Consider the following 12415-nt stretch of genomic DNA (forward strand, 5'->3'; position numbering starts at 1 on the left):
AAGCACAATCTTTACAAGCGACCTTTCCTATGGGAGATTTAAATGTGTCGACCCATGTGGGGGCAACTATGACTATGCCAGTTTCGACGAAAATGGGAGTAACCGCTCCCTCAAACATTTCTACGTTTGTTCCGATGACACAACCAGAAATGTGAACCGTTATACCCCCATTCACTGCTGGTGTTCCTTCGATTACCAGTACTCAAAGTTCTCCTTTAGTCAGGCCTAGGCTTGATGGTCGAAATACAAGTATGCAGTACCTTTCTAGGGAACAAGCATATGGTATGCCAACTTCGATGATGACAAATGTACATAATAGTGCGTCCGCATTTGCAGACCAAGCAAATCCGTTCATAATGCACAACGTACATAGTCCCTCAAGTTCTAGCATCTTTGGTCGGAATACTCTACCAACATTGACAACAGATTCAATGAATTTGTTAAGACAACAAATGGACGAGAGTAACCACGAAATGGTTAATTTGTTAACACAACAAATTGATACCATGTTTAATCCTTTAATAAGGGACACAAACCGGAGTTACCAAGCCTTCACCACTTAAATGGGGAGGATAGCAGATTTCTTTGCACCCCAACAACCGGTTTATCAACCGGTTACATAAATACAAAATCAAAAACCGTTACGGTTGATCGAACCAATGGTTCTGAGGCCACAACATGTGCCTCAACCCCAACCAGTCGAACCAGTAATTCAGGGTCAACCTAAAGTGATATTGGTGGATAGAAACAATAATGCCGATGAAATTGTTAGGAATGTCCAACAACAAAACATAGGAGTTCATAACAACATAGCCAATTTGGTCGAAAATATAATGGCTCAAAATGGTTTGAATATTGGCTTGCATAGGACAAACTTTGTTTCTTCTTTGTCGATATTGGTATTACAATCTGAACTTCCTAGGGATTATAAAATTCCTAAGTTCACCAAATTTGTAGGGGATACCAGTGAGTCCACTATCGAGCATATCGCAAGGTATTTGACAGAGGCAGGAGATCTAGTAAATGATGATAATTTGAGGTTGAAATATTTTCCAAATTCTCTAACAAAGAACGCCTTTACATGGTTCACTACTCTTTCACCTCATTCGATCCAAAGTTGGACTGAATTAGAAAGGTTATTCCATGAACAATTCTACATGGGCCAATCTAAGATAAGTCTAAAAGAATTGGCGAGTGCCAAGAGGAATTCCAATGAATCCATTGATGATTATCTCAATAGATTCAGATTATTAAAGGCAAGATGTTTCACTCAAGTGCCTGAACACTAGTTGGTCGAAATGGCTGCTGGTGGCCTAGATTATTCCATCAGGAAGAAACTAGACACTCAACACTTGACAGATATGGCCCAGTTGGCCAATAGAGTTCGACATGTCGAAAGACTAAGGGCTGAAAAAGCCAGAACTCAGAAACATTAAAAAGGAGAAAAGATTGCTTATATCGGATCGGACGAAGGCAATCAAGAATTCGACATAGCTTTTGGCGATGTCAAAACAAAGGAGGTTAGCATTGCTGAATTAAAACCAAGGCCCCCTTATACGTGTAAATCGTTAAGGCCCTCAGATGGGAACTATCTTGTCAAACCAAGCAATGAAAGATATGTTCCAAAAACATATACCTTCGACGTAACCAAATGCGACGAGATCTATGATCTTTTAGTTGCTGATGGTCAAATGGTAGTACCCAAGGATTTGAAAATCCCACCACTAGAACAACGTCAAAAAAGAAGTTTTTGTAAATACCATAATTTTTTCGGACATAACACCTCGCGATGTTCCCTTTTTAGGGATTTGGTTCAGAAGGGTCTCAATGAAGGCAGATTAAAGTTTGGAAACAAACCAAAGCCTTAAATGAAAGTAGAATCCGATCCTTTGAAGGATGCGAGAATGATGTACACTGACATTGCAGGTTGCAATATGGTTGAAGCAATCATTGATGTTGTCGGAGACTTATCTGTCGAAGCGAAAGTGGGAACAGAAGCTGATGTTGCAGAATGTCGAATAATGGACATTACTAAAGATGCATAACAAGTCGAAGAGATTGCTTCAGAGCCTCAATTCGATGAGAAGTTAAAGACAACTTACCCTACAGCTGAAGAAGAATTGATTTATTTACTCAATCGATGCAAGCTTTTGAGGTAATGCTCTGGCCCAGATGTAGTGTTGTGTTTGACAAAGAGGCAACTGAAGGCCTTGAAAGTTCTATCCCAAAGCCTAAGAAAAGGAGCAAATGGTCTGGTGATCATAGACCCAAGTTTTACTTTACGAAGAGTTATATCCCTTTTATCAATAACTATTCGACCACTAATTATGTCAACAAAGTTGGTCAAGGAAAAGCTTTTGTTCCTTATGCACCCAACCAGAAATGGGTTCAGTCTACCGATAAGAATGTGCAACATGGGAGGAAAAATGTGGTGAAAAGAAGCACCAATAGTGTTGATGACAACAAGAATGGTATTGCTTTTGAGTCGAAGAAGTATGCTTACAGCAACAACTACAAGGGAAAGAATCCCATGACGAGGACTCAATGGAGGAGGTACCAGAGATCTAAAAAAGGCATTGTTGCAAGCCTTGAAGACAAAACTGTTGATCTAGAGGGTCATCAAAGAATGGTCAAATCAAGAAGAAGACAAGCAAAAGAAAGGTTGTTTATTCCCCTAGTCAAAGAGGACCCTAATGAAGATGATGAATTGGGTTCATAATTTATGGATTTAGAACCAGACTTCGATGTCATATGCAACTTGGTCTCTATTTTACCCACTAAATATGATATGGTGTCTGAAGTTGATGATTCAGAGGAAGAGTTCGATCCCAAAGACATGGAGGAATACAAACCCATGTGCTATTTCGTAACAAATGATGGCTCTGAAAATAATCGAAAAGCCATATTCGATCAACCTGATGATTCGATTAAGAATCATCTTAAACCTTTATTCATCCAAGCCAAAGTGGATGAGATTGGTATCAATAAAGTGTTAGTTGATGGTGGCGCTGCTGTTAATTTGATGCCTGAATCCTTACTCAAGAGGATTAGCAAGACTGACAAAGATTTAAAGACTCATAACGTAATTCTGTCGAATTATGAAGGAAATGATGGTCATTCATTTGGCGCTCTCGAAGTGACTCTAACAATAGAAACTGTGGTTAGACCAACTTTGTTCATGGTGGTTCCATCGAAAGATAACTTCAACCTGTTGTTAGGAAGGGAGTGGATTAATGAGATAGGTGTTGTTCCCTCATCCATGCATCAACGAATCGCAATTTGGAGAGTTGATGGTACAGTCGAAAACATTGAGGCTAACCAAAACTATTTTCTTGCTGAAGTGAATCAGATTACAAGAAAAACCTTTGACAAGAATCTAGCGAACATTGCTCCATGGATTCATGTGGGAAAGGGAGACTTTCGACACTGAAGCTGACATGGAAGATCTGAATTCCCTAGCCTTAGGGAATAACGAGATTGATCATCACATCTAAGCAAGACGGTTGTAGCCGGAATGAAATCAAACAGGCCTTAGTGGCCATTGTAGCCAGAATGAAATCAAATAGGCCTTAGTGGCCAGTACTTAGTTGATTTGACCGCAAATTCGATTGTATCTATGATGGGGAATTTGTATCATTCCTACTTGAAATCAAATGGTGACATTTGGCATTTTAGTTGCCTGTGAGATTCAAAGTTTTGGGTAAGAAACCAGAAGAAGTGGTTGAAACTAAAAATAGATATAATTCTTGTTTAGAGCCCTATTGATATTTTGATCGATAGCAAAAGGTCAGAGCAAAGAATTATGTTTATTAAAGTTTCCATTACAAACTGTGGTTTATTTGCAAATGTTTATTTTGGTGGCAAATAAATATTATCTTGAATAATTGAAAATCTTTACCATTTTTCAATTTGTCAAAGGAAATTCTTTGATAATATGTCGAAATAAAGGCATGTATTGAGAATATAAAGCCTATTGTGTGAAATTAAAACTAGCACAAACATTAAATTCGACAAGAGGTAAATATTTGACTTAGATTAACTGAACAATACAAGACCAACTACTGGGTCAAAATACAATGAGTTGAAAACCAAAATTGTCAAGCTTAGTTGTGTTCGTTCGACACATAGCAAAATGGTTTCAGATCTTTACAACAAGAAGTCAAGATAAAAAAAGTGGAAATGCTCAAGGAACCAAGCGAGTTCAATGTCGAGGCGGCAAAAGAGACAAATGTTGACCATGTCATAATCGTCGTCTGCGCTTGGAGATGGCAAGTGAAGGTTGTGGATCCTGTTGCTTTGCACACAAGTCCCGCTAGCAAGACAAGTAAAGTGGTAAACCAAGCCAGGGGGCATTAGACGTAACTCGAGCGCAAGTTGACCCCAACCAAAAAGGTCGTCAGCATTGATAGCGTCCCTACAACAAGCAAGATGCTGTCGAATGAAAAGTTCCATGAAGACAGTCAAAGCACGGTTCCTGTCAAAACCCTTGTGGCCTGCACCCTCAGCATGAGCAAGAAATATACAACCTCATCTGACCTTGTAAGAAGAGCATTCCTCAGCACGAGTTAAATCATTTGCAAGTTAGGTCGGGTTTGATGAAGCAGTCGAGCAGCCCTAACGACGCAGTAACACACATGGCCCCCAAGAGTGAGTTGCTGAATGAGCCGTCTTTGCCCCGCATTGGGCGAAGGAAGAAGAAGGAGGTGTAAACAGTCATCAGAAACAGCCCTGAGTACTTCAGCGTCTTCAGATAGTCGTCGGTGGAGTTTTGTTGACGCCCTAAAAGATATCAAGTCTCTGACACTTGAGAGATTTAGAGCTCTGGGGGAAACACTTTCATGATTCAAAGTTAATGTTTTTTCCTTGTGCGAGAAGGGAAAATACAAAGGGAGAAGGTCTGTTGGAAAGCAACTTTTTATAATGACAAACGCAGTTAATGGGATTATCTCCTCATCTTCTGTTTCCTCATAGTTGCCATGTGGATAAAAGAAGGTAAAGATGCCTTGAGATCGGGGATAATTAAGTGTCTTGAGAGGCATAAAACCTTGAAAATATTATAGAGAAAGTAAGTGAATATGAAGAGTTCAATCAATGACAAACGGTGCCTTAGGGTCATAAATAATTTTCTAGGCGGTTTCCAAGTGAAAAAACGTGGCCCACTCATAGTCTAAAATGATCAAGGGGAAAGAAACTGAAAAGATCATGTTTGAAGTGGGGTGACGTCATTCTTTTCAAAATAAAATTATTCAAAAATGCCAATGTTCTCCTCTTTTGAGTAGTATCATCGAAAATGGCATTTTTGGGGGGAATTTTGTTAGCCTGTAAATTCAACAGTCTCATTTAATATGGTCAATATTTGTTTGCCTTTTACTTTGCAGGAATCGAAGGCTTTCTCATTCCAAGGTTGAAGATTTCGACAAAATAGCAACCTAACGTGTGACTTGAAGTTCGATGGAATAAAACTGAAGAAACATTGCGTCGAAGTTAAGAAATGAAGGCGGGAAAGCACGATTTCAAGCTTGGAAACGGTTTCCTTAAGGGAAACGTGGGGTAACCAGTTGTCCAAGATGGAGGAAGTGCTGATCATGAGGTTAGTGGTTCGCCAATTAGGTTTTTAGTATAAATAAGTGTTTCCAAGCCAGAAAATGGGTCGCAAATCATATACAAAATTCTACAACACTCAAACTACCGGAGTCTAGGGAAACGAGTTATACAGAATGTATGTAAACTGATTTGTAGACCACCTTTATTTCAATGCATTGCATTTACCTTTTCCTTTAAGTTTGCGTGCTTAAAGCCATTTATCTTTTCTTTTTACTTTATATTGCTTTTGTTTGCAATCTCAAACCTCGAGAGGCAGTGTCTTTTCTTTACAAACCTGTCCTGCTCTCTAAGTAACCTGAGCGCATCTCGTGTCTCTTTTTCAAACCCTTTTTTCGATCAAAACCTTTGCACAACATGCTCTTGAGATCTCTAGTTTGGTCTTGCTTGTAATAATCAGAACTAGCCCATAGTTTGCCAAAAACACAAGCAAACACTCACCAAGTTGGATCCCTTATTCCTATATCCTTTGCTTGAGGTGTTCCATTTCCTACTCATATTTTATATGCTGATGACATTATTATATTTTGCACTGGTACCAAGAAGAATATCCGTTGTTTTCTCCGCATTTTTAACTCCTATTACGAAGTTTCGGGTCAGAAGATTAATAATGCTAAAAGCAGATTTTTTACTGGTTCAATGACGGACACTAGAGTTTCAATGGTTTCTAATTGGCTTGGTTTCACTCCAGGCTCCTTTCCGTCTCAATATCTCGGCTGCCCCATTTTTGTTGGTAAGCCTAAGTGCATATTCTTTCGGCCGATCACAGACAAGATTAAGGTTAAGCTTGCGACATGAAAGGGAACTTTGCTTTCTATTATTTATGGGATGTTGGTTTACTCTTTCCATGTCTATATGTGGCAAAAAAAATTGCTTACAACGTTGGATAGGTGGATAAAGAATTTTATCTGGAGTGGTGATATTGATACTGAGAAGGTTTGCACGGTGGCTTGGAGCACTTTATGTCAACCTTGGTCGGTTGGGAGTCTTGACCTCAAGCCCACAAGGCTCATTAATGAATCCTTGATTTTATAGCTTGGTTGGAAACTTTATTCAGAGGACTCTCAGTCAAATCCTCTGTTTGGTCCGGATTAAATATCAAATGAGCATCGTCATTTCTAAATCGGTGTGGATTGTGGGTACCGATGAGAATATTCACTTTTGGACGTACAATTGGCTTGGTGAACCTCTATTGCATCTGCTTCATATTGAGATTGTTTACCATTCCCGTTTTAAGGGCTACGTCGCATCTGTTATTCATCAGGGTGGTTAGGATATTCCTCTAAAGGTGTTGGCCGCTCCGGAGGTAGCAGCGCACATTAACTCGATTATTTTTCCTATTTCGTCTCTCTTGGATAAATTAGCTTGGGCGCATTCATCTAATGGCCTCCTAACCGCAAAGCAAGCAGTTTCATTTATGCGACCTTTGGTTGCCACAGTTCGTTGGGTTGATCTCATCTAGAAGTCTTGTATTCCGCCTTCTCACTCTTGTATTGCCACAGTTTCATTTATGCGACCTTTGGTTGCCACTTTTTTTCTCACCAGAAGATGCTAACGGATGAGAATCTTCGGAGCTGCGGTTGTATTATTGTTTCTGTTTGCTACTGATTTATGGCTTTGTCTCGGTTCGAGACTACATGTTGTGGTGGAAGTTTCTTCGATTGATACCATTCTGGATTGTGTTCCTACGCAGTGCTCCTCTCAGGTCGCTTACATGTATGTGGCAACAATTGTTCATACTTTGCACTCAATTTGGATTGCGCACAATACATTATGATTGGCAATAATTCTACAGGTTGTTGTCTTTCCTCCGACTCAACTTTTCTTGATTCTTTTTCGGTGTCTCCACATCGACGTCGATTTAAAGAGGTTATCACTGTTTTTTGAAGCCGCCTGCCCCTCCTTGGCTGAAGGTAAATACATACGGCTCTGTTGTTGGTACGAATGCAGCTTGTAGGGGCATTTTCCGAGACCATTTGGGCACCTTTCTTGGGGCCTTCTCTTGTAATTTGGGTATCAACTCGGTGTTTAATTCTGAATTTCTGGGTTATATCCATGCTTGGAATATGTGGCTTTGAATGGGTGGCGTAACATCTGGTTGGAAATTGACTCAACTAGTGCCTTAATGTCATTTAAGAAAGATTCTTTGATTCCCATTTCCCTTCGGAATAGGTGGCACAATTTGCTTCGGCTTGATGTTCTTCACATTTGTATAGGAAAGGTAATTGTTGTGCTGACAATCTTGTTAATTTGGGGAATTTCATCCAGGGTGCGGTTTGGTGGGGTGAATTGCCACAGGAAGTTCGCGGGGATTTCTTTAGGGACCGCTATGACTTTCCTAATTTTAGATTCCCATAGTTGTTTTTTCATGCTTTTTCTTTTGCTTTTGCCTAGGGTTTTGGCCTAATCCCCCCTCTTGTATATATCTTCTTCTTTTTTTTATTAAAATTTTCTAAGTTTGGCGATAGAGGATAGGGGTGTCTTCGGGGTGCCAACCTAGTTGGGATGTTGTCGACTCTTCTTGATGTCTGTCCATTCTCCTGGCTTAGTAAAAAAAAATTGAAGCAATGTAACCATTCATGAACAAACTTTTCTAAAGAGATGTTTCTCTTCACCAAAGAACATAAGTTTCACTATAAATGTAGAGACTTTGAAGGCATAAAATGATTGAGAGAAAAAGAGATAGAGTATCACATTCTTGTGAGTCTAAATTCAGCTGAAAATATGAATCATTCTTTCTTTTCTCTAGTGCACGAGGAAAATTGACAGAACTTTATTCTGTAAATTATCATCGATCAATATGCTTGGTGTGAACGTACAAGCCAAGTCAACAATTCCATCGTATCCCAAATGGGTTTCGCCAATATTCCCTTTTGCATCCGGTTGGCATAACTGGTGAGGACGAATCAAACCTAAAGGTTAGTGTGTCCCACACACGCTTTGGAATTTATGCTCACTTTTCATCATGTTTATATTCATCATCTTCTTGGTCAAGCTATTGCAACAGACCCCAACACAGATTCTAACAAAAGATTGTTGGACAATTTGATAACAACCACCTTCCCACTTTCCAAGTGCTACATAAGCTGAATTTGGTCTTTATATATATGACTCGGATTTCGGATTCAAATTAACTTTTTTTTCATCTCCTATATTTAATTAAGCATTTTTTTATAAAGCATCATAGTCCAATATTAATATTAATTTTTTATGTTCAAATAACATCAATCTATGTATGTTGACTAAATTTTGTAGGGCATACTTCATGATTGGAGTGATGAGCTCTGCTTAAAGTTTTTGAAGAATTGTTATGATGCTATCCCTAATGATGGGAAAGTGATTGTTTTAGAGGCACATATTCCCACTGCGCATGAGAATGATTCTGCTTTGAAGTCTACCTCTCAATTAGATGTTCTGATGATGACGCAAACCCAGGAGGAAAAGAGAGAACTAAGCAAGAATTTCTTGATTTGGCAACTAGAGCTAGATTTAGAGGCATCAATTATGAATGTTGTGTTTGTAACAAATGGGTTATGGAGTTCTTTAAGTAAAGAGCACTTGCTAATGCTATTTTCTTTTTCTACTACTACTACTACAGTAAATTCCACGTGTGTTGCTTATGGTTGAAAAATCAAACAATATACTATATGATAATTTTTGAAAATTTTAATAAAAAAACAATAACTATTATGTATTCATTTTGTGAAGTGGATTATTAAACTATTGTTAGATAAACCCAACTGGTTGAACTAATTTTGAACTAATGAAATTAATGTTATAGATAAATACTTTTAAAATGCACATAGTTAAATGCATGATGATAACTATTATTGATCAAATTTTAGTTATCTTCTTATCACACTTTAAATTATTAGAACCCCTTTCTTGTTGGAATCAAAATGTTAGGACCAAAAAATTATTGTATGGTTAACACTTTTACACAAATTTAATTTAATATAATATATAAATAAGTGGATACCGTGATATTGGTTTAACAATGATTAAATGTTACAATTTCAAGAGCTTTTATGTGTTGTTGCACGAGTTTGTTATATATTTTGTTGTTATATTAAATGTTAGCAATACAAAATTAATAACATATTTGATTATTAAAAGAAACATAACAATTCTCGTGAATTTATCTCGTATGGATATTGTATATTATATGTATTTAATTTAATATAATATATAAATAAGTGGATACCGTGATATTGGTTTAACAATGATTAAATGTTACAATTTCAAGAGCTTTTATGTGTTTTTGCACGAGTTTGTTATATATTTTGTTTTTATATTAAATGTTAGCAATACAAAATTAATAACATATTTGATTATTAAAAGAAACATAACAAATCTCGTGAATTTATCTCAGTTAGTATGGATATTGTATATTATATGTAGGGGTCAGCGTTCGAACCCTGAACACTCCACTTCTCCATATTTAAAATGTGTGTGCTCTAACCACTAAGCTACTTGATAAAAAAAAATGTAACATAAGATCTAATTGATATAGTTGAAATTCAAAACAAAAGTATAAAGATGAGTTTTTCATTGTATAGTTGGGCAGTTTTAATATAACTGATTGAAATATTTATGCTTATTATGGTTTAATTTGGTGGTTCAAATATGTGTCGCAATACACCATGTAATATGTGGCATGAATTAAATACACAAATGTTCAATGATTGACCATCTAACGTCACCAGAAAAGTCATGCTCTTGGTTTCATCATAGAATTTTCCTTATAAAAATCATTGTCTCTGATTTTTCCCAACACCAACGTTATGTAAAAACGAGTGTTGACCTTTTTCTTTTTTAAAGAATGGTCGTTATTAGCACTTCTATAGGAATAAAAATGGTCAAAATATATATATGGATTCAACTTAAAAGAACCATAGTTTGTAAAGTTTAAAGAGCTATTTATCATTTGTATCAAAACAATCTATTTATCATCCCTTAAAAAAAAAACAATTATATTGTTAAAAAAAATCCTTTAAAAAAATGTTAAAAAAATAAATAAAAAGGAAATCTAGGCATGAAAATAGAACATATACTAGTGGCTATCCATCTAAACCTGCTCTTACTTTAACTGAGAAAACTCTAATTGACTGGGTTTGAGTTTGCTTCAATTTCAAAAGACAAAGCGGGGTCGGTAATGGGGACCTCGAACACATCCCCAAACACGCTAGTTGTATCAAAATTACATCTAAGATGACCTTTAAACAAGTTGTTTTCTCTATTTTTTATTTATTTTTGTTTAAGAGTGTTGTAAAATTGGGCATGAAATTATCTCTATAAATAATAATCGATATATAAATATAACAATCAATTAAATGTATAAGAAATAGAGATCAATAAACTTATCTGTCTTGAAATTGTTGTAGAATTGACCGCTATGCAGCATAGCTCAATCAACACCTCTAAACATCAACTCAATAAGAGAACTACAAAATGAACAAACGGTGAAAATAGTCTGAGACGTGCTGATCGCATTGTCTTTAAGGATTTTCCGCATAATTATACGCTAATCCACCAGGATTTAACAGACCATTCTTGATATAAAATCAAGGATGCAGAACTAGCAAGAATAAATATTAACAGGAAGATGAGAACCCAAAGTTGTGTATCTCTTGATAAAAATTGGTTTTTGGTTGGTTTGTATATCTCTAAAAAAAACACATTAATCTGGGGAGCCTTTTTCTCTGTGTGTGTGTGTCTATATATATATATATATAGTCGTGGAAAAAAATAAATGTGTTGTTTTTTCTCATCAAAGTGGAAAACGATTTCATGTGCATGGTAATAAATCCGTTGCAAATTAAAGTTTATCTGTTACACTTTTAAAATCATTATGCGAAAATGATAAATGCACATTATAGTGAGGCATTGGCAAAGTCAACCATAATTACCATGTGGTCATATCATTATCATTATAAAATAAAAAATGAAAATTATAACTTTTGAAATATAATAAATAGTATAAAAATACAACAATCCCTCACATATTTCAAAAGTTAAAAAATTAATTTAGAAAACAAATTTTCTGGGTCTACATCTTGGATGTGATGCATCAAACTGGTGTAGCAAGATATATAAACTAGTGCTAGAATGATAGTACTTGACACGCAGTGAAATTGATGTAGCAAGCTATATGAACCAAAATCACTTGGCGTATGTTAGCGGTATACCACTCGCATCACACCCCCACAGTTCTTGCCGTTGGCGCTGTTGGTGCGCTAATAGGCCGTGCGCGTGCTGGATTATTTCATGAGTGCTCCAAAGATTTCACCAATATCTCATACAAGCGGCCCCACTTGACACTCACATAGGTGATTTCATCAAGTGTATACTACAAATCATACACCACCCATAAGGGATATAAAAATTAATTGAAAGCTTTATAAACTTATCCTCTCAGTAATGCAGTGTGTAGCACTTCTCACACACACCATAGAAAAGGGACGAAAACAAAAATTAATTAACTAATTTTTGGTGCTAGCAGAACTAACAAGTGACCTGTTCGTACCCATATGAACCTTATTCATGGGATCTCCAATCATAAAGGTTGGCTTCCTATCACTTATTAATTTCGAGTGGCTTAAGTCCCAATCCCCTCGATGTACACAAATTTATTTCATCCCAAGGGGCTTTGTTTAGTAGCTAATTTATACACAAATGATGAAGACGAAATTTCTTTCATCATATAAGATTGACTAAGACGTCTATAAGTCAATCAACCTCATATTTATCAAAGTCTATAACAATAAACTTGATCTCTATAAGTATATTTATACAGGTCTTCTTGAATGACTTC

The 12415-nt window shown here is 36.6% G+C and overlaps 1 pseudogene across 1 annotated transcript in view; it reads left to right on the forward strand.

Annotated features, from left to right (window-relative positions):
• LOC146937653 (cathecol O-methyltransferase 1-like) overlaps positions 1–9299 on the forward strand; it is a 31746-nt pseudogene extending 22447 nt beyond the window's left edge. The window contains exon 4 of the transcript XR_015030993.1: positions 8857–9299. The product of XR_015030993.1 is annotated as a cathecol O-methyltransferase 1-like (transcript). The remainder of the gene's footprint in view (positions 1–8856) is intronic.
• Positions 9300–12415: the final 3116 nt, after the last annotated feature.

The sequence above is a fragment of the Medicago sativa genome, chromosome 3 (genome assembly GCF_051527215.1).
Source record: "Medicago sativa cultivar Bolivia chromosome 3, Bolivia_mono, whole genome shotgun sequence".
Classification (NCBI taxonomy): Eukaryota; Viridiplantae; Streptophyta; class Magnoliopsida; order Fabales; family Fabaceae; genus Medicago; species Medicago sativa.